This window comes from Oratosquilla oratoria, chromosome 17 (genome assembly GCF_046742065.1).
Source record: "Oratosquilla oratoria isolate Oo_2021 chromosome 17, ASM4674206v1, whole genome shotgun sequence".
NCBI classification, from domain to species: Eukaryota; Metazoa; Arthropoda; class Malacostraca; order Stomatopoda; family Squillidae; genus Oratosquilla; species Oratosquilla oratoria.
The window spans coordinates 18,812,517-18,839,411 of record NC_134793.1 but is presented as its reverse complement, the minus strand read 5'-3'; the positions used below and the strand labels follow the sequence as shown (position 1 = coordinate 18,839,411).

The 26,895-nt window shown below is 41.5% G+C and overlaps 3 non-coding genes across 3 annotated transcripts; 2 read left to right on the top strand and 1 right to left on the bottom strand.

Moving 5' to 3' along the window:
- The first annotated feature begins 16,404 nt into the window (after positions 1-16,404).
- Positions 16,405-16,476, top strand: TRNAD-GUC (transfer RNA aspartic acid (anticodon GUC)). Its single transcript has one exon. It is a non-coding gene; the product is annotated as a tRNA-Asp (tRNA).
- Positions 16,477-20,971: 4,495 nt separating this feature from the next.
- TRNAD-GUC (transfer RNA aspartic acid (anticodon GUC)) lies at positions 20,972-21,043 on the bottom strand. The gene has a single exon. It is a non-coding gene; the product is annotated as a tRNA-Asp (tRNA).
- Positions 21,044-24,996: 3,953 nt separating this feature from the next.
- TRNAD-GUC (transfer RNA aspartic acid (anticodon GUC)) lies at positions 24,997-25,068 on the top strand. The gene has a single exon. It is a non-coding gene; the product is annotated as a tRNA-Asp (tRNA).
- The last annotated feature ends 1,827 nt before the right edge of the window (positions 25,069-26,895 follow it).

The following is a 26,895-nucleotide window of genomic DNA, read 5'->3' as shown; positions in this document are numbered from 1 at the left end:
TATCGCATCCGGTCCCATGATCGTCCTTAGGCATAAATTCGTTACCATCAATCTTCAAAAAACCTAGTCGTTTTATGGTATCGACTCCGGTTTTGCCGTAAACTGAGTATGATTTTTCTTTTCTTAGTTTTCTTTCTCCTGATTTTTTTTACCTGCGAATCGGCAGCTTGTGGATCTCCCAGTTTGCTGCTCTACTGTGCAAATCCTCAGTGGATTTTTTTTTTCGCTGCGTATCTCGTTTCGTACACTACCCTGTCTACTTTTAGCCTCCGTCCTTTGTCTTGTGTGTGTGTTTGTGTGCGTGTATTCATGTGTGCGTGCATATATGTTTTTATGTGCGATGTTCGCGCGCGCGTGCATATGTATGTGCGTTTGTGTCTATCTCTGTGCGTGTGTGTTTGTTCGTGTGTGTTTGTTGCTTGTGTGTTCGTGCGTGTGTGTTTGCTTGTGTGTATATGTGTGCGTGTGTGTGTTTGCTTGTGTGTATGTGTGCGTGTTTGCTCGTGTGCGCGCGCGCGCGTTAATGCATGTGTGTATGAGTGCATGTTGCATGTGTGTGTGTGTGTGTATGTGCGTGCGTGCGTGTGTACATGTGCGTGCATGTTACATGTCCTTACGTATTTGAATAATGATCTTTATGCATGAAGAGATAGCAGAACCTCCATATTCGTATTATCGGTTATACATTGGATGTCGAGTAATGGTAAGGTGAATTTGCAAAGTTGTTGAAACCTGAGTATATACAGCATATATATTTTCCAACACCTTATGGAAAGAAGGGAGGAGGAGGACGAGGAGGAGAAGGAGGAGGAGGAGGAGGAGGAGAAGGAGGTGGAGGAAGAGGTCTCTGATGTATGTGGAGACTTCTTGTTGGCGTGTGGAGTCGGGTGCATGTTGCGGTGGCGATCCGAGTGGTGTCAAAACATTTGACACCGGAAGTCGTCGTGATGACGCCACAGCGTTGCCATGGCAACCAGTGAGGGAAGGGAAGCGGAGAATCGGACACGTTAGCATCATCCCAAACATAAAACAAATACTTAAGTAGAATACTTTAGCAAATCTATGATTACGGACATCTACACAAGTCTGGGTTGTTATTGAAAGCTGGGCAGATCCTAGTAGACCTCGTCAATAACAAGATTTGATATGTCGTTATTGTCTTTAAATAATAACCACGCGAGGGACCTTTTGTCATTTATTCCTGTTGCCGTATAGCGATTTCATTCTAAAATGAGAGGCTCATCGACAAAAATCGTCACCTTTGCCCTACGTGTTCGGACATGCAGACATTGCTGGAAATGTCTGTTCTTCATGAAGATCCCCTAATCCCAAGTCTCTATACTAAAAACTAAAGAATATATCCACATACATATACACGGCACCCCAACTCTGGTGAGCAAGGAGCAGTGTGTGTGGGAGAGGGAGGGGAGTAAGATCACAGCAAGACGCATAGATCGGGCCATATACAAATTTCGACCTCTCATCCGGGGAAGCAATAGCTGATGATCACAAGTCCGACACGCGATCCAGGACCGTGGTGAATCACACGCACACACAGTGTAGCCTAGCTCTTCTCTTGTCCACACTGTTCTCTTCGGTTGAGGGGTTCAGTCCACGAAGAATGTTCAATTAATTTTATTCACCTCTAGATTTCATCAGCCGAAGGCGAACTGGACTTCGCTCTGAGGGACCTGCGATCAAGGCTCGCGATGGCCGGGTTTCATTAATTGAATTACATCGCTGCTACTAGCGATTTGACCCATTTTATATGTGCATGTATACTGTATATATATATATATATATATATATATATATATATATATATACACACACACATACATACCGTTTTACCCTTATAAATGATGGCCCGAATCCTTGAAGAGGAAAAGACCTTTGGTATGTAATGCATACATGCATGTACGTACATAAACATACATGTACGTATGCAACTCAGTGAAATTCGGGGTTCAACCGGGCTAAGTGGGACACCGCCTTAGGAGTGGCCCTTACGATGGAAGGGGTCAACCCGTGAGGCCAAGGCCACTGGGGCCACGCCCTTTATACTTTGGCCTTAGTCGTGTTTGCGCAAGCCTTCGGAAGGGGGACCGGCAGAGGCGCATAAAAAAAAAAAAAAAAAAAAAAACGCGCGTGCGGGACCTAACACCACGGATGTAAGGGAACACCGGAACCACTATCCTGCCCGGGCGTGTTCACTCTCTCGTATGTCTACGTATGTTGGCTACCCCTACGTGATTTAAACCCGTCCCAGGAGGGCGATATACAATAGGATTACCAGAGATTGTGTATGTGTACGTGTGTGTGTGTGTGTGTGTGTGTGTGTGTGTGTGTGTGTGTGTGTGTGTGTGTGTGTCCGCGCGCACTTGTGGTTTTGTGCGCGTGCGCGCCATCTTCCTGTCAGTCTGTCTTTTTGTCTCAGCATAATGATGTGTGTTGTGGAAGGGTGTGGTGTGTCTACCATTTCTGTGTGTGTGTGTGGTTGACACATGCCCTTGGGTGAATACACGTGGGCGTGCGTATACGGTGGGTGGGCTCAAACTATGTACAAATATGTGTGTGTGTGTGTGTGTGTGTGTGTGTGTGTGTGTGTGTGTGTGTGTGTGTGTGTGTGTGTGTGTGTCTGCTGAATAAACGAAAGCCAATATTGTTCATTCTTTGCGCTATTGTGTACATTATCCGCCTGTCTATAAGGCAATGAACTTATATGAAGATGTCTATATGTTCATGTGCTGCTGCAGAGCCCCCCCGACCTGGATTACGATACATATGTATTATGCAAATATACATTTCCTTGTTTATGTACGTGTGCGATTCACCATGGTCTTGGACTCGTGATCGACAGTTATTTCCATTCCGGAAGAGAGCTCAGGTATGACCGATCTATGGGTAATGCTGTGACCTTACACGCACACACCCAACTCCCCGTCCACAAGAGTTGGAGTAAAGACCCGCAGCGCAGCGATACTGAAATTATTTCAGCCCTGGCCGAGATTCGAACCCGGACCGCCGTAGTGGCGGCAGGGAACTCTACCACTGCGCCACGAGTCGTCAGTATGTGTGTGTGTAAATAGAACAAGAATTTATTCTTTGACTAGTTTCGCATTTGTGCTTCTTCTGAATGTTTATACTAGAAAACTCATTAAATATAGAAAATGTGTGGGGAGTGAAAGGGTACAAGGATAGGTTAATTGGTTTGAATTCCAAGAAGTTCGAACCCCTGCGGGTTGGTCAGACTAGCGCTCCGTGGGGTGCTTCTGTTGATCTGATGTCCCGGTTTCTTCCATTTTCTTGCTGCGTGTAATGCTGTCGACTTTGACAGTTTAATGTCACCTATTTTATTGTTTATGCATTTGTTGGTGGCTATGTATAGATCTTCTACAATCTTTTATTTCTTACTGAGATTATTGGGCCGTATGCTTGCTTGTTCTCATCTAGGTAAATGTTCTTTTCAGTCTACATAGTTCACGAGTGCTCTGGTGTTGCGGTGGAGTTGGGCATCGACTCTGTGTTCTTTTATTTTTGTGGATTAATTCCTATACGTTTCTCCAGTATAGAAACAGTCACTACCTGAGCACGGAATTCTGTAAACCAAACTTCCTATATTATTATTTTCCACATTTGTTTTAACGAGGTCATCATTTTTTTAACCCGACTCACATGGATGTGGATACCTCTATACCTGATTTCTCTACTGGATGTGCGCTGTGCAGGCCAAATCAGAAGGGGGGGGGACTACTATGTACATTGTGTTCTTCATGTCTTTGCCCGTTATTATTCCTCTCACACACGGTTTTGCCTCTTTCTTTAAGGTTGTGGAGAAAAGACCAGCGGGGAAGCCAGGTTTTTTGAAGGTCTCGGCGATATGATGCAGTTCGTCATTGAGGAATTCAGGGCTGCATATCGAGTGTTCGAGGGTTAAAACCCAGGACTACAGCAGTCCTGGTCTTTTTGTCGTGAGCATTAAAATCATGTAGTCGTCTCTGTGAGTTTGTTTCCTATATACCTTGAATTCTACAAGGCTATTTTCGTTGGTGACGATGGTGTCCAGGAATGATAGGAGCCCGTCAACCTCGTGACCTACAATCAGCTGAATTTTCGTGTGAAGTCGGCTGAGACGTGACAGGATGTCATTACTGTTGGTGTCTTTGGGGAGGACGAGAAGGCAATCATCCACGTCTCTTTACCACTTGCTGTCGTTTGGGATGATATTCATGTAACCTTCTTATTCAAATGTTTCCAAGAAGAGGCTCGCGGTTACTACGCTTAAAGGGGAGCCCATGGGTAAGTTCCCCAGTTCTATGCCGGCAAGAGGAAGGACGGACGGGATTTTACATCGACAGGAGAACCACCAACGGTGACGGACTACGAGTACGCACGATGTCCGTGGCCTGGAGGAGCATCATCGTCGAGGACGAGGGCTTGGGCCATTACGTGTGCGTCGTCGTCGTCGTCGTCACCGGCCACGCCTCCTTCAGGTGGGTCTTTCCCCTTCGGGACGTCTTCATACTTGCGACTTCTTCCGTCCGGTGTCGTGGCCTTCTGAGGGCGAACGAGAAGAGTGCCATCCTGCTAGCCACCTGGCTCTCGAACTGTGAAGGGCCCACCGTTCCTGTCGCCAGCTGTTCTGTTCAGCTGGACAAGGTTCTCTGGTGACAAGAGGATGTTGTCCTTCCCTCCCCCTCTTGCTCCTAGTGTCCACGGTGCCTCTTCAAGTGATCCTCGAAGGGCATCGGGGGTCAATTCGGCTCTAGCGGCTCCTCCTCGACTTTGTCACCTTGTGTCTTCGTCTCGAGTTCGAGTCGGCCTCGGAGGGATGGCTCTTCATCCACAAGGAGCTAATAATAATACATACATACATACATATACCAAGGCTTTTTCCCCCTTACAAGGGAGGTAGCCAAAAAGAAATAATAATGATAATAATAATAATGTTAATAATAATACAAGTGATGGATGGGTGGAGCCTTGGTTAACCGCCTCCCTTAAAAGGGAGAAAAGGTTTTTCGGTATGTAACTTTTAATACCAATAATGTTATTGTGTTTGTTAAGTTCAACGAAGACCATGATAAATTCCGATTATTAGATTTTACTGGTTACATTGTAACCCTACTATGGAGACCAGGAAGAGTTAGAACTAATTTCTATATTTTACCAAAAGGAAAGTTTATTCTGCATATACATAAAATCGCCTGAGGAAGCAATGTTGGAGAAGTTGATGCAACAGCAAACTACCATGTCTTAACCTTAAAACCTAAATTCTCGTCGGGAAGAATTATGTCGAGTTTCAACTACCACAATTCCCTCCCTCAAACTTTCCTCCGGATTTCTCTCGAACTCTACATCTCCTGTGCCTTCGGTTCTGTCAGAGTCTATCAGAATCTACTGGAGTCTCTATGTTGGACCTGAATCTACTGGAGTCTCTGTGTTGGACCTGAATCTACTGGAGTCTCTATGTTGGACCTGAATCTACTGGAGTCTCTATGTTGGACCTGAATCTACTGGAGTCTCTATGTTGGACCTGAATCTACTGGAGTCTCTATGTTGGACCTGAATCTACTGGAGTCTCTATGTTGGACCTGAATCTACTGGATTCTATGTTTGACCTGAATCTACTGGAGTCTCTATGTTTGACCTGAATCTACTGGAGTCTCTATGTTGGACCTAAATCTACTGGAGTCTCTATGTTGGATCTGAATCTCGAGTTCTTGGCAAAGATTTTTTCTTAAAGCCAAAATTCCATAAGTAGGGGAAGGGACCCGCTGGTAAAGAACTCTCTTTGGCTTCTTTCATCCACCCCCGCCACAACTCTCTTGGCCCTCCCAGTCGACTTGCGTAATCTTTCCTTGGTCCTTGAAGAGAAGGTGCGGCAGCAAGTCTCGTTTCACGAGGAATTCGTTGTATAATTTTAAATCTTCGCATTTATTTTTTCCTAACCCTGATGCTTCACGATAATATACACTTTTTCCAGTAGATTTAAAACTTGCTCATTTTGGACCACAATGGAAATGAGCTTACATGTTTTTTTGTGTTACCCTCGGCATTAGTAATTGCTATTTCGAACTGTGTTCTTTTCATTATCTGCACTTCATGTATATTGAGTCAATGCCAAATAAAATTATCATAAGATTTCTGATAGCAAAGTGTACATAAAAATTTTTAGTCATGAACTTGGGGAACAATCTCAAAAGAGTAGAGAATCATTCCTCTACAGTGTCTCCGAATTCGTATGTAGAAATGCAACGTCGACTGTTGACATAGCGAGCCCAGGCGCCAGGCGAGGCACGAAGGGATGCGTGGGAGACGAGACGAGACGCGTCGCTTCACAACATAATAATAATCACTCCAGTCTGTCCCCCTCCCGCGCCCCCCCGACGACGACTGAGCGTGTGGTGGGCGGGTAACAAAACTATGATTTTTTTTTCAAACTTCCTACCTTGGTACGAAACTAATACTCACATAAATCGTGATCTTTTAAGGTGTCTGATTATTCTTTTTATACAACACATCTTTTGCGCTTATTTACATTAATTCTGGTATGGTTTGGTCATATGGAAATTAAGTGAGGAATGATTAACAAAAAGTATGTGGAAGGCAGAGGTGGGTGGAGTGAACCTGAGGGGATGCCCGAGAATGGGATGGGTGGATGGGGTGAAGAGGGACTTGGATATAAGAGGAATGTCTGTCGAACAGGGAAGGGAGAAAAAAAAAAAAAAAGACAAGAGTGGAGAGTGGTTGTGAATGTGGCAAATCTGTACGGCCCAAAGGATTTTTTTTCCTTGTCTTCTCAAATTACTCGCAAGTGGACAAGGGGGAAGGGTCGCCATGTGCATGAAGCTGAGGGGGTAAACCATCTACGGCTGTGAGGCTCTTTTGTGGAGGTGCTGTGCCTTCCTGTATTGCTTCTGACCCACAGAGTTAGTTATTAAGAAAACCAAATGGATGGTGGATGGGTGAAGGGTGGGTGCTTGCTATGACTAACCACCTCCCTTATAAGAGAGAAAGGACTCTGCTATATATTTACTCTAGCTGCTCTTGTACTGTGGTGAAGCAACATAGATGGCATAGAATTGTTAAGTCAATGGCGTTTATATTTGGCTTGGGAGTTTCTCTTTTTTCCTTTTTTTTTTTTTTTTTTTTTTACTGGTTACACCCACTCGATATTATTTAACTGAAGAAAACCTATACAATCGTCGAGGTGTTGAATTTCAGAATAATTTTGCATCACGAATTACCAACAATGCCTTGTATGGGGGATTTTCAAATACCGTTGCCATAGTCAAATTTCCTCTACAAAATCTACCTTTCACCTCAAGGTCAGCAAGCTTGGGAGAGAAAAACTATACTCAGTAATGATGGTCACGTTTACCTGTCCTCTCGTACAAGAACGAGAATATTTCTTTGTGTTATGATTCGTTGCAGATACGTATTATCGTCCATCTGGCATCTTGTACCGTAACCAACGCATAACTGATGCTAAAGAGCTTATCACACTGGTCTAATTCCTTCAACCTCAGATTAATCGGCGGTAACGCCCGTCCCAGAACTTTTTTCCGCCGTAAAATCTCCATGGCAAACTATTTTGTTTTCTCAGCAAAAATGTAATGTCACTTAATGAGTTGATTGAAATTTATTTTCTTCCATCATAACGTGGTTTCTTCCCGAAAAAACTGCGGGCTGTAATTCTGATCCAAACGTCGGTGGAAAATAGCCCAGGGTGATAATGGTTTATGATGATATATTCAACAGGTTCTGTTCAGGTTGCCAGGCTCTATTTGGGTTAGGGAGTCGCCTAACGAAGATATACGATTACAATATGTATACACAAAGCATATACGTGTGCTTTCGTGTATGCGTATACACGTGTGTGTACCCATAATCGGGACCTTCTGGTCTACGCCTAATCACGAAACTTCCGTACGAAATTCGCTTTCAGCGAGCCCCTCCCCTCCCCAGCAAGCGATGGACATTTGAATATATAGAGGCAACGAGTCTTAGCAGCGACGCCTTGGGAGATGTTGCCACATTACATCTTTTTATTTATTTATTTACTTAACGATTTCACCCAAGTATTGAAACCTGCCTGGTTTCTGTCTTTTTTTTATTGTTATTGACACGAACACAAAACAAAAACAATGATTAAAGGAATCAGAAAATAATAATTATAATACATACAATTTGGCAACTTGTACGGTCAAACTGTTCGCCATGCAAAACTCACTACCTCGGCTTTTACATTACTTCCCTCACTGTGACATTTCAGATCACAGGAAATAAGAAGGAATACTGAAATACTAAACACGATTGTTCTAATCATTTCTATGACTATACAACAATACCCAGTTCCTGTACACAGTCTCATGAAGTACAGTTGACGATGCGCTTCCATGGGGGAAAACGGACCGAATTTATAAAAGATCCTAACCCCCAAATCTATACATAAATTTTCAAAATGGCAGAGATTTTACTTAAATCAGCTGTCCATGTAATGTCGAGGTTACGTCTAGACATAAGCATCTAAGTCGCCGACATAGGGATTTAGGTAAAATCTCGCGCCATTAGAGTTAGGATATTTTATAAATGTCTGTATATATGTATGGATGTGTGTATTCATATATTCATGTATATTGGCGTGGATATATGTATTTATATAAGTATATATGTAGTAAGCGGGAAATGAAATGTGGTAGACTGAAGTGGAGTGGGTGGGAATAGGTGCGTGCCTTTGAAATGGCTACCTCCCTTATATGGGGGAAAAGCCCTTGGTACATAAATGTATGTATGCATGTGAATATATGTGTATGAATACATTTATATGTGTGTATACTTGTATGTATGTATGGATTTTTGGCAGTATCCATTCAAAATCCACTATTGAACAAAAGACGCCTCCTCCATCAATCCCATAACAGCGCCAACGTACGCCACGTTCCTCCTGCAAACTTTTCTAACTCCTTGAGGCCAGACACTGAAATGATGATGGGTTCTCGGTCCTTCTGGGTCGTGCCCCTGCTGGTCACGTGACCACCCAACGGTCCTCCTCAGGGCTCTTCCTCGAGTCCTGAAGATTTGTATGTCAAGTTCTACGTGGATATTTGCCTTCTCATTAAACGTCTTAAGATAATGGTTATACGCTATACAAACTCAATTTTCTGACCCTCTTTTAGAGCCTCAGCTAATTCTTCCCGAAATTAAAGTCCTAGTTCTTTTAATCTAATTTGGGCTGGCCGAGCGGATTAGGGCGTCGTTACTTGCGGTGAAGGTCGAGAGGATGGCGGTTCGAATCCTGCCACCGGCGAAGTTGAACCAAGGACATGGTACATTAAATTCCACGCTACAAAGCCCTCTGTGAGGGGCACCGTCTTAGCCTTTCGATAGGGGGGGGGGGTTGTGACGTTAAACCATACCATTAGGTCTGTTCCACCGTTTCATGGGCATTGTATAATCTTCAACCAATTTGCTAACTGGCTCCGTAAACATTTCAATCTTCCTACCACGTTCTTCCAACCTTATTTTTGTATCTTATGTCCACTGCTACAAGATCACTCTTTTTTTGGAAACATTTTAGACAATGTTCAGATTTTGGACGATTCTATCTAAAATGACACGATCTAGTGTTGAAAAACCTTGACTTGTTTCTTTCTTTCATCCTAGGCTGAAGTCGCCAATTATCACATGCAGAGACAATTTGAAATATTTCACCACAGAGGAAAAGTTTGATTTTGGCCTTGATGTGGGAATATTCGAGACAAGGTCTCCAAATGAAACGTAAAAAAGAGAAGAAAAAAAATAAACTTTTTACTTAAATCGCTGATTAAATGAAGCGGCCTTGTTGTGGATGTGCTGTGTCTTGCTACACTGCTTCTGTCACAGGGCAATGGACGAGATGCTGAGATGACCCGTCATCCAGGAGGTGCCAAGAAAAGAGGGAGGGAGGGAAGGAGGGGTGGTGAATGGGAGAGGAATTATGCCTTCTGTCTTTGGCTACCTCCTTTGTAAGGGGGAAAACCCTTGGTGTATGTATGTACTCTATACTGAGACTAATAAAAGAAAAAGGAGAAATTATTTGGTTCTTAAGAATCTTCTCAATAATGTATTACCTATAATAAAACATAAATATTCCCTATCCAAATGCACAAAATAATTACTATGATAAATGCAATATTGTTGATATCTGTATCATCTTTAATATATATATATATCTTAATATTTATGTAGATTTAGTAAATTATGTAAAAAATCGAAAAGGCATATCTTGTCTGTCAAAAACTCTTCTTTGATCCAAAGAGTTGAAGAGTGTCTTGTTCAAACATATTTTCTTTGATCTGGAGAGTTTAAGAATCTTTTAATCACTGAAAACAAGTTTCTACCTGATTGAGGTTAAGTTGGATCTCTTATCCCTATTTGACAGATGAACTATCTTGAATAGTTAACTTGTGAGAACCTTTTCTCACTTCGGATTGGGTAGAAGATTGGAAACCAAAATGTCGTGGAATCCTTTCGTAGTGTAGTAGTAGTTTCTTAATTTTCGCTAATTCTCGAACGATTTTTGAGGGTCGATAAGATAAATTCTGTAATCTTGTCTTCAACCACCTGGGCATTTAGAAAGTGATATGACGACTATGAGAGAAATAGATCACTTTTCAGGAGAGACCCAACGACACCATCAATCAAATGTAGACCACACGCATTACTCGTACTCAAATGTACATTTAACTTTGATAATACACATTAAACAAAATAAATCTATGCATAGTACAGGTCAAAATCCACCTATAACAGAGAATACAAGTTTACACCAATAAAGTATATAGTAGTTGCATAAAATGCAATCATTAAAGACATGACATCATCCACTTTTATGAAATGCAGAAGCTCATTACGTCAAGTCGTTGATTACGTCCGGCCACCTCCAGGCTATGGAAATCTGTGCATCACAACGAATTAAAGTTCCACCTACCTTTATGTGTATATTCCTTATATATATATATATATATATATATATATATATATATATATATATATATATATATATATATATATATATATATAGCATGTATGTATTGTGAAAATATATATATGAAGATTTAACATCTTTTCTAAAATGTACAAAATCTAGTCTCCTCATTTTACAAGTAACAAAATATCTAGAATTTTGTTACATACCTTGATTACTCCTGTGGGGTGAATAAACACCCCAACGGAACAAAATGTGGTATAATTCCTACAAGTCAATTTTCAACTGTCAAAATCTTCTTGCTCACTCTCATTAATCCAACCAAGTACTGGAAAGTAAAGGAATAGCTTAACTACTAGTTATGATTTTTTTTTTTTTTTTTTAAGATTTTTCGGGGTGTCCAATGAGTAATGTAAAGTTAACGAAGGGTCCTTTAAAGTGACCAAGACCCCAACCCCTCCCCTCGTGGAGCGTTACCTTCTGGCCACAGGCTCCAAGGGCCTGGAGGAGTTCACGAACGAACTCAGAAATATAAGAATACCTCCCATATCCGAACACCCTGTGACCCAGCGAGTTCGGATACGAGAGGGAATGGTGTTCTTGGGGGCCAGAAACTGCCTGGCCCTTGAACAGTATTTCCTCTGACGAGTTAAACACCATATGAGGACGGAGCCTTTACTTGTACGACGTTTCGCTTATTACAGCTTTTTCAAGTACAAGTTGAGATACATATGCTTGATTTGTATGTTTACCCTCCACCGCCGGAAAATTCTATTACACTAAAAGCGAAACCCTAAGACACCAAAAGGTCAAAGTTCCTAAATAATGACAATAATAATAATAATAATCAAAACAATAATAATAATAATAATAATAATAATAATGTATTTACCATTCATCGGGGTGGAGGTTCACAATCACCAAGCAAAACGTCTGAAAACTGACTGCTGAAACTCGAGCACTGGTCGCTTGCGTCGCCTTTACCATCTTCCCCATTGTCGTCGTCCTTCTTCGTGGTTTCTGAGTCGCCCTCGGTAAAACAATAGTCATCCCGACACTAAATATAAAAAATGAAAATCAAAGAAACCGTAAAACATTTAGGGGTAACTATACACTTTGGACATACTTTCCGAATTGATTGTATATAAATTTCCAAAAAGAAAATGTACATTTCAAACACGTCACTTATCCTACATATTACAGTTTCCCTCCTGACATACGACTATTCAATTTATATCATGAACAACACATTCTAAATTATATTGCCTTTTATAGCCACCAAAACAAATTAATTTTTTTTTATTTCAAAGACGTCAGAATTTTTCCTTTTCTCTCGAATAAGCAGACACGGAAACATCCTCCTAATACCTGATCCGTTGTCCACGGGAGCATTAATGGCGACGCCCTTAGTCGCCGATGTCCTTGGACGACATAGGACCCCTTGGATCCTGTAGAAGGCGATGGCATCGACGTCTCCGTCGTAACGAGGGGAAAGGGCTCGTCCCAACAAGTGGATTCCCTGTGGAAGATGTGGATCGATCTTTGGCAAAAGTAAAATCTTTGTTACATTGGGTCGGGGCGTTGTAGTGGATAATTTAATCAAGGATAGATTAATAACAAGGTTCAGTTTGGTTAGGTTAATTCGTAAAGCTAGGCCAACCTCGGAAAGAACTTGTTAAGATCAGCCAAAACCCCAAATATTACCTTGGGGTTGCGTCCATCGGTTGGCGTTCGTTCGTTTTTTGTTTACACTATCTCGAACGACATATTTATTGTCTGCCGCCAACACATCGTATTCATCTGAGGAAGACTTGTACGAACCCAAGTGTTGTGAGGAGTACGAGAGAAATTCATAAGTGACATGGATGGAGAATAATCCAATATGATTTCAAGTATACCTCTTTTCAATGCTTGTTCTAGGACAAAATCCCATCTCCCGACCCATCTTCCTTCCCCTCCGCACATCACCAATGAGGTGACCCGAATTGTACCCATACCCCCTCTCTCTCCTTCCCCCTAACCAGCCTCCTTCCTTCCGGTGGTCAACGTGCCGACCCCCACCCCCTCTCCCTTAGCCAATGTATAATCCCAAGCTCTCTGTACTTTTCTGCTATTGTTTAGCATGTAACCGTGTAAACTGTGTTAGACTTATTTGTAACTTTCTGAAGATGACTCCATGTAGTCGAAACGTCAATTAAAATGGAAGACTATGGCCGCCTTGTTTTTGCCCATTCTCCGGAAACGAGACCAATCATTAGAAAAATTGAAAACATTAGAAAGAAAATTAACAACTTTAAGAATGCTGTTGTATTTAACAAATACAGCAGCAGAAATATGGATATGGAGACGAGTATTAAGAGTACCATGGACAGCGAAGAAAACAAATGAAGAAGTATTGAGAGAAATGGAGACAGATAGGGAATTGATGACAACAATAAGGAAAAGACAGTTGCGATTCTTAGGACATATAATGAGGAAGGAAGGGTTGGAAGAGGTGGTGATGACGGGAATGGTGGAGGGAAGGAGAGCAAGAGGAAAGCAGAGGGAGAAGTATATGGACGGGCTGATGAGGGCGACGGGAAAACAACTCAAACCAGCACAGATGTTACAAGTAACTAGGGACCGTGAACGGTGGCGCTCCATGGTTGCCGAAGTCCAAGAGGATATGGCACGACGGTAAGGTAAGTATCAGTGAAAACCTGCGTGTAAGAAGCCGGTAGTTGTACGAATGCAAATCAGGTTAGGAAACACTAGGGTATTGAAATGCTGAGTCAGAGAATTGTTTAGTCGTGGACAAGCGGATTGCTTACTCAGACTCGCTGTTTTTCAAACAAAGATTTGAGGCGCCGACGGGAGGTGATTGCTTTATAATCGCTGATGTAATCTAAACTTATGTTAGCTGCAGACCACCTCCGCGAAGACATACCACTTGCGCAATGACGTCTTGCTCATACTCATGCTTTAGCTTATGCAGCAATATTTCTGGAAGGACTGTAACAGCCTCTCGGATTGGAGGTAAATGGGTATGTAGAGTAATACTATTGGCTTTAAAAGGAAAAGACACGCCCTTAAGGTGTGTCACTTGTCTTGAAACGTAAAATACTATTGGACGAATAAAAAGTGACGTCTGAACGAAGGTGCTCTGAAGTATTGGAGATGGGGACTCTCTGCGTGTAGTCCGTTAGATTAACAAGCAAGAAAATCACCACCCTTTTATAAGAACATAAGAAATAAAGGAGACTGCAAAAGACCATAAGGCCTACACTAGGCAGCTCCGTATCCATCACCACCTGTCATCCCCATCCATAAAGTTGTCTAGTCGTTTTTTAAAACAACTGATAGTTTCAGCGCTTACTACATGGTTACTTATTATTAACCCAAAGGTCGAGAGAACTAGGCATGGGGCCTAATGAAATTGGAAACTAGTGAGACTAAAGGAATTACAAGGCATAGGGCCTACTGCATAAGAAGAACTTGAACATTTAGTGAAACTCACGTAACGAAGGCAAGGGGCCTCGAGACGAGTGGAATTACAAGTCAAATATAAGTGTAATGGTCGAGGACCGACAGTGGTGGTGACAGTGGTGACAAGGGTGGTGAAACTGCGTCATATATATATATATACATACATTACAATAAAAATTAATAAAACATATAATAAAATGAAACGTACAACGACAATTACAACAATAATAATAGTATTAACGGTAGTGATACTACTACTGATAATATTCGATAACGAAATTAATAGACTACAAAATTCATCACTTGACCGTGTCTTGCTACACCACAGCCCATTCTGAAACAATCTCCGAATCCACACAGCCTCAGATGTCTCAAAAGGCGACTTGCCCCAGGAACGCCGGAACCACAATACCTGACCTGCGTCACGGAAGAAGTCACTATGGCTTATTAAAAAATGTTTTTTTTTTGTTTTTTTGTTTTTTTATAATGTCGCTGGATAGCTAGTCTGTATTCTCTTATTCAGCCCATTACTTAACCCAGAGGCATTCTTGTCACTGTCCCGGCGTTTCCCAAAACAAAATCTCTTAAGATAACATTGATCTTGAATATGCTATTAAATCGAGACAAGATGCTCGATTAAATTAGTTTCCTATTTTTCCTGTTGTTCAAATGCGTATTTTACTAATATTGTTAATGTAGTGCTTTAGAAAAAAGATCCTCTGATAAATATGAGCCAAGTTACGTCTGCATCAGAACGACGCCATCTATCGTTTCGCTTTTCTCTCTCCTTCGCTCTATTTATCATTATTTATCAACGCCCCTATATATATATATATATATATATATATATATATATATATATAATATATATATATATATATATATATATATATATATATATATATAATATATATATATATATATATATATATATATATATATATATATATATATATACACATATATATGACGGAACAAATCACTACTATCAATATTTTTCAATTAATCAAACCCAACCTATGCTAAGTCTCCAACCCTGGGTCCAAACGTAGGCCACCCGTCTGTTACCACTGTACCAGCATTGTGTATGTGATTCACCATTGTCTTGGATCACGTGTTGCACTCGTGATCGACAGCTACTACCCTCTCGGATGAGAGCTCGGAGTTCTTGTGTGACCGATCTATGGGTAATGCTGCGTGCATGTGTGATTCACCATTCCCTTAGATCACGTGTTGGACTCGTGATCAACAGCTATTTCCCTCCCGAAAGAGAACTCAGAGCTCATATATGACCGATCTATGGATAATGCTATGACCTTACACGCACACACACACACCCAACTCCCCGCCCATGAGAGTTGGAGTAACAACCCACAGCGCAGCGATACTGAAATTATTTCAGCCCTGGGCTCCTCACCCAAGAGCCGCCCAAGATCTGCTCCTGACGATAGCGTCGAAGAGACATGGAGGCTGACCCGTCGCACTTCGCCGAGTTCCCGTCTTCGCCCTCACCCGCGCCAGGAGAACCACCTCGGCCTTGAGGCCCAGCCTGAGCTGTAACGAAGACGAGACGGAGTAGGTGGTCCATGGGCGGGGGAGCTGTGCCCCCCGTGATGACGCCCTCGGAGGGGGGGGGGCACCTCCCTAATGGGAAGAGCTCGGATGAAGTTCTCCAAAGCGTCAGCCAACAGTCCAGCACCAACCACAAGTTAATATCAATATTTTCCCAAACCCGACTAGACGATAAGAAACTTTGGATAAACAGACTTCTATAAGCCTCTGGTCCCACTTCGAGTAGGACAGACTTCGTAAGCAGAACAGATCATGAGAAGTCGCCCAATGTTGCGTCAAAAGATCTTGTGGGTGACTTGACATAACATGTTCTGGTTACGAAGTTTTATTTTTCGTGTATGTGTGTGCCCGCTCGACCTTCGCATAATTACCACACTCTAGCCCTCTACATTCATTCCTCGGTAGTATAGTGGTGAGTATCCCCGCCTGTCACGCGGGAGACCGGGGTTCGATTCCCCGCCGGGGAGAACAACCTTTATGCGTAAGGCTGCCTCGTGCGAGTTCGTTCGAACACTATTGACTTCGATGATAATATTCAGTTCATCGAACCTCCATTTCAAATTACCTTTGCGTAATGTTGAAAATCTTAATGATGAATTAAAGGAAGCAACAAATATTTGTCACATTGTTGAAATATTCTCATGGAAGTCTAGAATATTCTTAGCGAAGTCGTCTTCCAGCCGTTCAAATTCACAACATTTGGCGGGAATCTGCCCAACGGTCGAAGTCCCTATAAACGGGTCTATTCCTCAATATTTCGTTCACGGCCGTTGTTTTGCAATGTCTGCGGACGAAGTGTTCTGATATGGCTTTGACTTAATCCATCACGCAGCGATTCCCCTACAAGTGATACGAGTTTATCTGAGATGAGGCGGTAATGTGTAAGAACAGTACAATATAAAACTACCCTGGTATGATTCATTCCTAAATACTACAATGATTGATGTATTTTATATATAGTTAAGTACGTTAGATTATGTCGTATTATGTTCCCTATACCAAACTAGAAAACTTGTCGCTGTGGTACTTACAAGTGGATTTTATACAGACGAAATAAAATATTCGTGGTTTGGTTTGAATTTTCTTTGTATAGGAAATTGGTATGTTATAACACATTTGTAAAAGTTCACTATAAACCCACTATCGGAGAAATAATAACGGAAGTACAGGGAAACTGTATATTTCGACTACTATCTGTAGTTCTCTTCAGCAGAATGTGTTTTCTTGTACTTCCGTTACTATTTCTCCGATAGTGGGTTTATAGTGAACTTTCTTTGTATAGTTTTGATTCACTGTCGAAAGAGCGTTTGCCGACAGATTTAAACAAAATATATTATTATTATTATTATTATTATTGAAGGATTCATACGATGTTTTCTTACTTTTTTTTTTTTTTTTTGCCAGATGCTAAAACTGCGCATCAAAAAGTGTCAAGAACTTTAGTTCATGACTGTACCCTTCAAAGAACGTTTGTTACAGTTTTCTTTAGCAGTTGCAGCTCCGACAGCCTACCAACCCTACTGAGACACCACGGGGCGAGGTATCATATGAACAACCCACATTACGTAGTTTTGAGAACTATAAATTTCTAAAGTTCGACAATTTATTTTTCTTGTCTGCCAACAGGTGGTGACACGTTCAGTATGCGCTTGCCACGTTGCAAATGCGATCGACGCAAATGCAAATCAGTTTCGTACCGATATGTAGAGAAAATTAAACAAATATATTTTGACACGAGGTAAGACACCATCTGTGAATAGATACAAAACAAGAAAGTTACTGCTTTTGAACGTGCTAAGCACAGCGGTTTCACGCTTGCGGAACTGCAAACCTCACAGGCACGAGAGGCCGCGAACTTTACATCTAATTTTTGCACGTCCGCCATCTTGGATCCTGATTTCTGACGTCAAAAATGGCTAATTTCTCTCAATATGATGCCCCCAATAACTGATTAGTATTGATATCTGGCTGAATATCAGTAACCAATACTCACTCTCCTCTTTCGCTAACAATATTTTCATTAGTACACAATCATTGATAAATACATGTGGACATAACCACCGCGCCTAAGAACTTCTTTGCATCCAAGAAATCGAAAATGCTAATTACTTCTACTTCCGTGCATACTATTTTTTCATTACGAAAATTATTTGTTACCCCCGAGAAACAGTTTCATAAGCGCGACAGTTTAAGGCACCAAAATAATATATAGCGAAATATTGAATCATCACTTTCCATCTTGACCATAAGTTTTCTCCCCTGAAATTAAATGATTGGCGATATTTGGTATAAAAAAGTCCCACGCCATTTATTTACATATTTTTCCTCAGACAGGAGGCGGCACACTTGGCATGCTACTTGCTTTTGCTACTTCGTTTGAGCAGAAACGACTTCTGTAACGATCTTTTCTTTTTCAAATTTCCTAACATATTACTCCTGCGTCATACTGTCACAAGCTGAATGACAAAGAGAAGTTAAACAATGTTAATATGTTCTTACGGACGTCTAGAATATTATAACCGAAGTCATTTCTACTCAAACGAGTACTTACATGCAGACCAAAAGTTTTTCCCCCTTATAAGGAGGGTTGCCAACTCGAAGGCACGTACCTACTACCCATTCACCACCCTTCTCCCTCTTGCCTCCTCTTTGATGACGGGACGTCCCCACCCATCGCCCTGGGTCACAAGCTGTTTACAGTTACGGGTATATTGCAAACGCTTCGAAAAGCACCTAACTGTTTATTGTTCTTCAAAGGCACAATATACTTGACACACATAAGTTTATGTTCAGACAATAATATACACATTCTCTCCACACCGTGGCTCCACTATGACTGACTTGCAATGGCGCAGCATCTCCCTTTGCGCGGGAAATCTCTCAGGCCTACCAACTGAACTTTGTTATACATGCAAATTAAGTACAGATTATACAATAAATCAAATGACAAAATTCGTACTATACATTGCATTGTACATTCAATCAAAAACAACACAAGATGCACAATAACAATTTTTTATATTTCAACACAAGCAATGCAGCAAGACACAGCACATCCACGGCGAGGCAGTTTCCTTAAATTGGCGACCCCCTTTCTCCGTCCCCTCATGCAGTAACACTGAAGACGGGGAAAAACCCCTTCGGGCTGCGTAAAAATATTCATACATAACCACTCCAAGGGTGCCCAGTCACCCCAAGCTTACGACCCGTTTCCGACCATCGGCGACCAGTTGCAGGTAGTCTTTGGAAGTCGCTGGTAGTCGGTAACAAGATAAATATATTACAACACACACTGAATAGTCCCAAGTACAAAGATTTTCATCTTATCAACCACATTAACTTTTTCAATTTCAATTCCTTGCATAGGTTTTGTGTCGCCGACCGATCGCTTGATTTTCGGTCGAAGGTGGTCGGAAACGGGTCGTAAGCTTGGTGTGACTGGGGCTTAACCCCCCTACTCCCACCCACTCCCTTCCATGCATCACAATATCATCCATACACAGCCAGTCTCCACTCACCCCTATATTCTGCCTTCTTCCTTCCTACCTCAACATCCATCCATCTCATTCTCGGTCCCCCACTTATGTTCACTCCACCAACCTCTGCCTTCCACACCTCTTTTACTATTTCTTCATTCATTCTTTCAATGCGTCAAAACCATCCAAATACTCTTTCATCAACCCTATCTCCTACCTCCCTTTCCACCCCTCTCTCCTCGTTTCCACCTACATCCAACCTTGTAACCCCTACCATACTTTTTAGGCATTTCATCTCAAATACATGTAAACTCTTCCTCTCTTATGTCCCATGTATCTATCCCATACAGTGCTGTCGGCACAATAAACCCCTTCATAAAATCTCCTCTTCGCATCCATTCCCAAATATATATTTCTCATTACACTTTTTAATCCCCCAAGGCACTTGCTTGCTTCTCTCAATCTACAATCTACCTCCACCTCCACTCCTCCCTTTCCCACCACATGCGACCCCAAGTATCTAAAGCTATCCACTTCCTCCAGCCTCTCTCCTTTAATACTCACTTCCAAATTGTTGCCATCCTCTCCCCTTGTACATCTCATCACCTTACTTTTACCCACATTTACTTTAAATTTTCTCCTCTCGCACACCTTCCCAAACTCCGTCACTAACTCCCTTGGTCCTTCCTCTGTCCCTCCCACTAGTGCAGTGTCGTCAGCAAACAACAAACGAAGTAGCAAATAAAAAAGTAGCATGCTAGCATACTGTGTCGCAACCTTTACAGGTTTTCATTTTTCCTGTCTTCAAGTTGTGGGCAGATTTTTAGTCTACGCTCATATACCTACTTACCAGGGGCACCTTTGAGTCTTTATAATACTCAACAGAAACAGCCACTGCAATGTTCACCAATGCCTCTCCTGTTCCCAATCTTTATCGACATTAACTGCTACAACAAACATCCTCAGTCACAAAAGAGATGATCACCACTTTTTTTTTTTTTTTTGGGGGGGGGCATAAGTTTTAAAACTTGTTACGCGTACGCAAGAGTACGCGTCCTACTTTCAGGTGTCACGCCAGTCAATGTACCCTTCTCAAGTACTTTTCTTATTAATAACCTACTGATTCTCAAAGGAGTTGTGTTTTTTTCTTTAAATCAAAATCAGACACAATTATATGTCAGGTAGCCACTGTAACCTGGGGGTACTTTCAACGCGAGGACATAAAAATCTTTGTCACAAACGAAGGGTACAATCTCAGAAAGCTTGTGAACAAATTACATTAGAATTAACTCGTCCGTATCGTCCCCTTATCACATGGCATGGTGGTGGTGGGAGGGGGGTAGGTGGTGGTGAGAGGTACCGTGTTAAGCACGTGTGAAACCTGGTGAGGTGCAGTAGCAACTATTCCCTCGGGGGCACTTTAGCTGTTGAGCATCATGCTCACACCGCCATCTGTGGGCAGGTGGCCAATATTTAAATATTTCGCCTCCCCGGCGGGGAATCGAACCCCGGTCTCCCGCGTGACAGGCGGGGATACTCACCACTATACTACCGAGGAATGGCTACTAGAGGAGTTGATGTAGTGAATTACAATGTTGTTTTAATCAAACTTTTTGATTTCGGGTTTCCAGATCCTAGCCTACGTGCGTTCGTGTATCATGAATTGTCACTAAACACAGTTCAGTAGCCCAATTTTCAGGGTCGTTAAGCTACTATTCCGCCCTTTTGAACTGTTAATAATCTTGATGATAATTTGAAAAAATAATATACAATGAGAGGTGTTGCAGTCAATAGGTGTGTTTCAGCATGCGCGCTTATGTGCATAAACATGCATATCTACTGAGATTGGTGACACACATACATAAATATATGTGTGTATTTACCTAGTTGCCTTTTACGGGAAGGAGACCTATGCTCGTGGTGTTCCGTCTTAGTATCTCACAGTGTCTAGTTTGCTCTTAAACTCGTGTATAGTTTTTACACATACTATTGTTTTATCCAGTTTGTTCCAGGTATCCACCACTATGTGGAGAACTTTTTTTCCAGTGTGTGTGTGTGTGTGTGTGTGTGTGTGTGTGTGTGTGTGTGTGTGTGTGTGTGTGTGTGTGTGTGTGTGTGTGTGTGTGTGTGTGTGTGTGTGTGTGTGTGTGTGTATTCAGGATCAGAACTGGTTGGATGGGACTAACCTGAATTTTGTAAATATTGACGCTTTGAGGGAGGAGGGGCTAACCTGAATTTTGTAGATATAGATGACCCTTTTAAACAGATGTACTCCAGAGCACGAACACGATGATTCTGAATATAAATCGAAGTATATGTTCTCACTTGATTTAGTTTCTTTCAAAATAGTGGGCAAAGGCAATACTTAATCTTACACTTGTTAAGATTCACCCTCAATAATATTTTAGATATCCTTCCAATTATTCTCACTGAAGCGTTTTATTAAATGCTGGCTGGGGGGGGGGGATTCTGCCACTGATATTACTGCTATCTGCCACTTATCGGTGTAGACGAGGCAGGTTTCTCGACCTCTGCAATGAGGTAGAAAAAGAACAAACTGGATCCACCACTGCATGGGCAAGAAGAACCACTGGGTTAAAATTAAGTAGAAGACGGTTAAGATCTTTCGTGTATTACATCTTCAAAGTACAGAAAATAAATATTACAAGAGTTTTCTTTTGTACAATCATCAACACAACAACAAAAATTCAACAAAAACCCACTGTGTTGGATAAGAAGAAATGAAATAAATGAATTCCATATATTTCGATCACGGAATGTGATCCTCTTCAGTGGAATACAGAAAGGTAGAGCAAAAGGCATGTCTTATATACAACAAAAGATGTGGAAAATTGTAACGAAGTCGACGGCCTCACCTCTCCAACCCGCGCTTCGTTCCCTCAGATGATCAATCATGGGGGAATTGTCTCGTTACAATTTGTCACGTTTAAAATTACCGTAACTCAAGTTCATATTTTTGCCGCATGTACCAAAAATAAAGCACGTTTCTATTAATTTCTTTCCAAGAAATATTCAGTTTTTCCTCAAATCTTTAAACCTTCCCAATCATTCACGATCATTTCATTGATTGGGAGGGCTCCAAAATTTTAGCAAAAACTGAAAATTTCTTAGAAAAGAAATGTAATTGAATCGTGCCTTATTTCTGGTACATATAGCAATATGAACCTAAGTTATAGCAATTTTAAATGCGACAAATTGATCACAGATTTAAGTCATGACCCCAGATTGGTCGTCCGAGGAAACTGGGCACGGGGAGAGGTGCAAGGCGCCGATCTTCTTGGTTACAGCTTTCCACATCCCTTGTTCTTGAGTTATGTAAAAGAATCTCTTGTAATATCTATCTTCTGTACTTTGAAAATATAATACACTGAATATTTTACTACTTTTACGCTTTAATTTTCTCCAATAGTATTTCTTGCATTTTATTTCCCACAGTGAATTGAGGTTCCTGCATATATATATACACATATATATACATATATATATATATATATGTATGTGTGTGTAATCGGTAAGTCACTACAGCACTTGTCATGCGCTAGCCGGGTTCGAGTCCTTGGCAGTACCGCATTTCAATTTCTGCATGTTAGCCTCCACCTGGACTCCCGATGTTGATGGCTTAGAATTAAAGTGCATTGCGGTTGTTAAAATGTGTGTGTGTGTGTGTGTGTGTGTGTATACCTTTCCCCCCTTATAAGGTAGGCAAATCAGACATGTACCTACTCCCACCCATTCCAATCCCAGCCACATTCCTTTCCCACCTCTCATCTTAGCTCTTCATGGATGACGGGTCATCCCTGATCCCCGCCCACTACCCTAGGTCAGAAGCAATGTAGCAGGGCACAGTACATCTACAGCAAGGACGCTTCACTTAGTCGGCGACCCCTCCCCACTTTCCGTACCTTAATGCAGAACAAGAGAAGACTGGAAGAAACCCCTTCGGGCTGCGTCAAAATACCATTCACACACAAGCACCCCCAACCCCCCTTCCTTGCTCAACAGACATCACTGACATCACAGACATCCCTCCCTTGCTCAACGCCCCCATTCACCCCATCCATCTATCTCATCCTCGGTCGTCCCCTCAACCTCATTTCTTCCACACCTCTTTACCAGTGGTAAAATGCGGCATTTATATAAATATATACATATATATACTGTATATATATATATATATATATATATATATATATACACATATCAGATAATCACTGGTGCTTCCAAATCGTGGGAAAACGTGGAAGGGCAGCAGGTTATTAAAGTGTTACGAAGGTTAAAAGGACAAGATAAAATGAAAAAAAGAGGGGGTGGGGGGCTGTCAGGAACAAGTAGAGAGGAAGATGATAAACAAGGAAGAGGCAAAATGGTTGACAGAATGGATGCGAATAAGAAACACAGCAAAGATGGAAACGAAAAGGAAACTGGGAGTAGGCAATTTGTGTGTGTGATTCACCATGGTCTTGGAACACGTACTGTACTCGTGATCGACAGCTATTTCCCTCCCGGAAGAGAGCTCAGAGCTCGTATATGACCGATCTACGGGGAACACTGTCAATTAAAGACGACAGCATTCCGACACATATTAACCTTTTTTTGTATTTTCTAATTTTCTTTCACAAATAAGGAACCGCGTACCTCTTTTTACTGCAGGTGTTACGTAGAATTCTACTCAGCATTGTACACATCAACAAAACCCAAACCTTTGGGTTTTATTTGGAAAAATCATCCCAAACCCTCTTATGGCCTTTAGGGTTACAGAGAGCAGGATGCCTAGTCCCATTCTCAGCCCCGTTTTAGTCGCCTTTTACGACCCAAGTGGGAAAACTCTGTGGCAATATTCTTTCTCCCCTACCACACCGGTTGGTGAAAATGGAAATATATATTCAGAGAAGTGATGCAGGACTGTGTTAAGAGAGTGGAGACAGCATACCGGCGCGGCGGGGCAGTCGCAGTACAATAAAGTAGCATAATTTCTCTACGAGTAGTAGATACTTCCTCTACCACAGACAAAATGTGTGGCTCTGGTCCGCAGGGGCGCCCCATGTAGACCCTGCATGCTACTATATATATATATATATATATATATATATATATATATATATATATATATTTTTTTTTTTTTTTTTTTTTTTTTTTTTTTTTTTTTTTTTTACCGTACGATAACGTATACAGTCAATAACCCAGAAGGGGATGCAGGGATGACCAGTCATCCGTGAGGAGCCAATATGAGAGGGAGAGTGTGGTGGATGGAAGTGGAATGGGTGGGGGGGTTATATGTCTTTTGACTTTGGCTATCCCCCTTGTAAGGTGGAAAACCCCTTGATATATAGATACAGACATATAAACAAGTATTTCACAAAAGTAACGAAGGGTAGCTTCCTGATCCATAAGGGTGATATTCCAAACAAGTTCAAGGTAACTCAGACCGTAATGAATAAATTGGATTAACACAAGATACTGATTGAATAAATCCACGCTCTTTCCAGCCATTCCTCGGTAGTATAGTGGTGAGTATCCCCGCCTGTCACGCGGGAGACCGGGGTTCGATTCCCCGCCGGGGAGGCAAAACTTTTTTCGTATAAGTGGCCCGTTTGGCTACCTGCCCTGCCCGCGCGACTTGACGTCATGTCTTCCGCCAACCGTTCAAACTTTACTGGTCCTGCCCCTCAGTCCACAATGAACTAGCGTATCATGCCTTCACAATGTCAATTATCTATTTATGATAATGTGATCGGGGTAGTCATCGCTAGTTGCATATGGATCATAACGACTGGAGACGAGTGATGCAGTTAAAAAAAAAAAAAAAAAAAAAAAAAAAATTGTCACTTTTCATATATTTCATAGTGTTATCATCCCAGCACATGTGCGTGCGACCACGCACGTGTTCAACACACATATTCAATGCCAAGTTTGATCGATGAAGAAAATGGGAATTATTTTCCTGTCTATTGCAATTAAGTAAACATTTGGGGGGGGGGGGAATATGGCTAGTTCTTCTAGGAAAAATGTAGCCACTAAACTGATTGCATAAGGAGAGCTAACCATTTGACTTTTTTCCCTCCTGACAGGATCAACATGGGGGGGCGGGGTAACCTGAATTTTGTAAATGTAGATGACGCTGGGGGGAGGGGGGAACCTGAATTTTGTAAACGTAGATGATGTTTTTACAAAGATGTTCTCTGTAGTAAGAATACGATGATTTTGAATATAAATTGATGTTCTCCTGTGATTTAGTTTCAAAATATTGGGCTAAAGTAATACTTAATCTTATATTTTTACAAATCTACCCTCAATATGTTGAATATTCTTCCGAATTTCTCACAGTGTTTTATTAAATGCTGGGGAAAAAGTCTACCATTGTATTACTGCTTCCTGCCTCGTAAAAACATACACGAGGCAAGTTTCTCGACCTTTGAAATGAGGTAAATATTTTTTGTGGCGGGGGGGGGGGGATTCAGCCCCCCCCCCCCCACTCCCCGGATTAAATGCAGTACAGTCAGTCAAACGTTTCTTCTCACAGAAATTTATGGAAGATCCAAAGGTCCATTCTAACGTATTGATACTATTTCAAACAATTCACATTGTCTCGTCTCAACTAACAAACTGTATTCATTAGTATAAAAGAACAATTAAAAAACAATTTATATTGGATGCTGGTCCAATCTCAGGTAAGTAACAATTGGCCAATATGTAATAAGTGTTTAAAACGTATGGCCAGCTCGCTACCAACAATTTCGCTATATTGTTCGGTCGTTTCGCTACATTGTTTCGGTCGTTTCGCTACATTCTTCGGTCGTTTCGCTACATTTCGCTACTGTTGTTGTTGTTTTTTCATTTGTGATCCGAATATGATAAAAATACGATGTGTGCAGGTTTATAAAGTAACTTTGTAGACAACAGAAGAATTTGCTAAACGAGGTGATTTGGCGATAAATAAAATATTTTATCGGTCCTTGTTTTATGCAATCGTCAGGCAGATTATCCGGCAGATAATTATAAATCAGTGACTTATGCAAATTCTCAGAGCTGGGCGCGTTCCTCGGTGCATTCCGCTTAGTTTGGCCGCGGTTAGGTCTCCCAAACTATCAAAGCAATATAGGTGCCGGTATAGTATGTGGCCTACGAAATTTTTCTTTTGGTATAGTATGTGGCCTACCGGACTTTTATTTCAGTATGAACCATTGAAAATGCATTAACTTGGTACGATATAAAATGTACTTTAACCCCGTTTATAGTGTAAACTATTCATTTTCATTTCTAAGTTAATTTTTATTGACCTGCGAAATCTGACCCTCAACGGCTACATGTATCCTGTAGGCTTTCACTGGGCGAATATGAGCTAGACGCAGTTTGTATTTAAAAAAAAAAAAAAAAAAAAAAAAAAAAAAA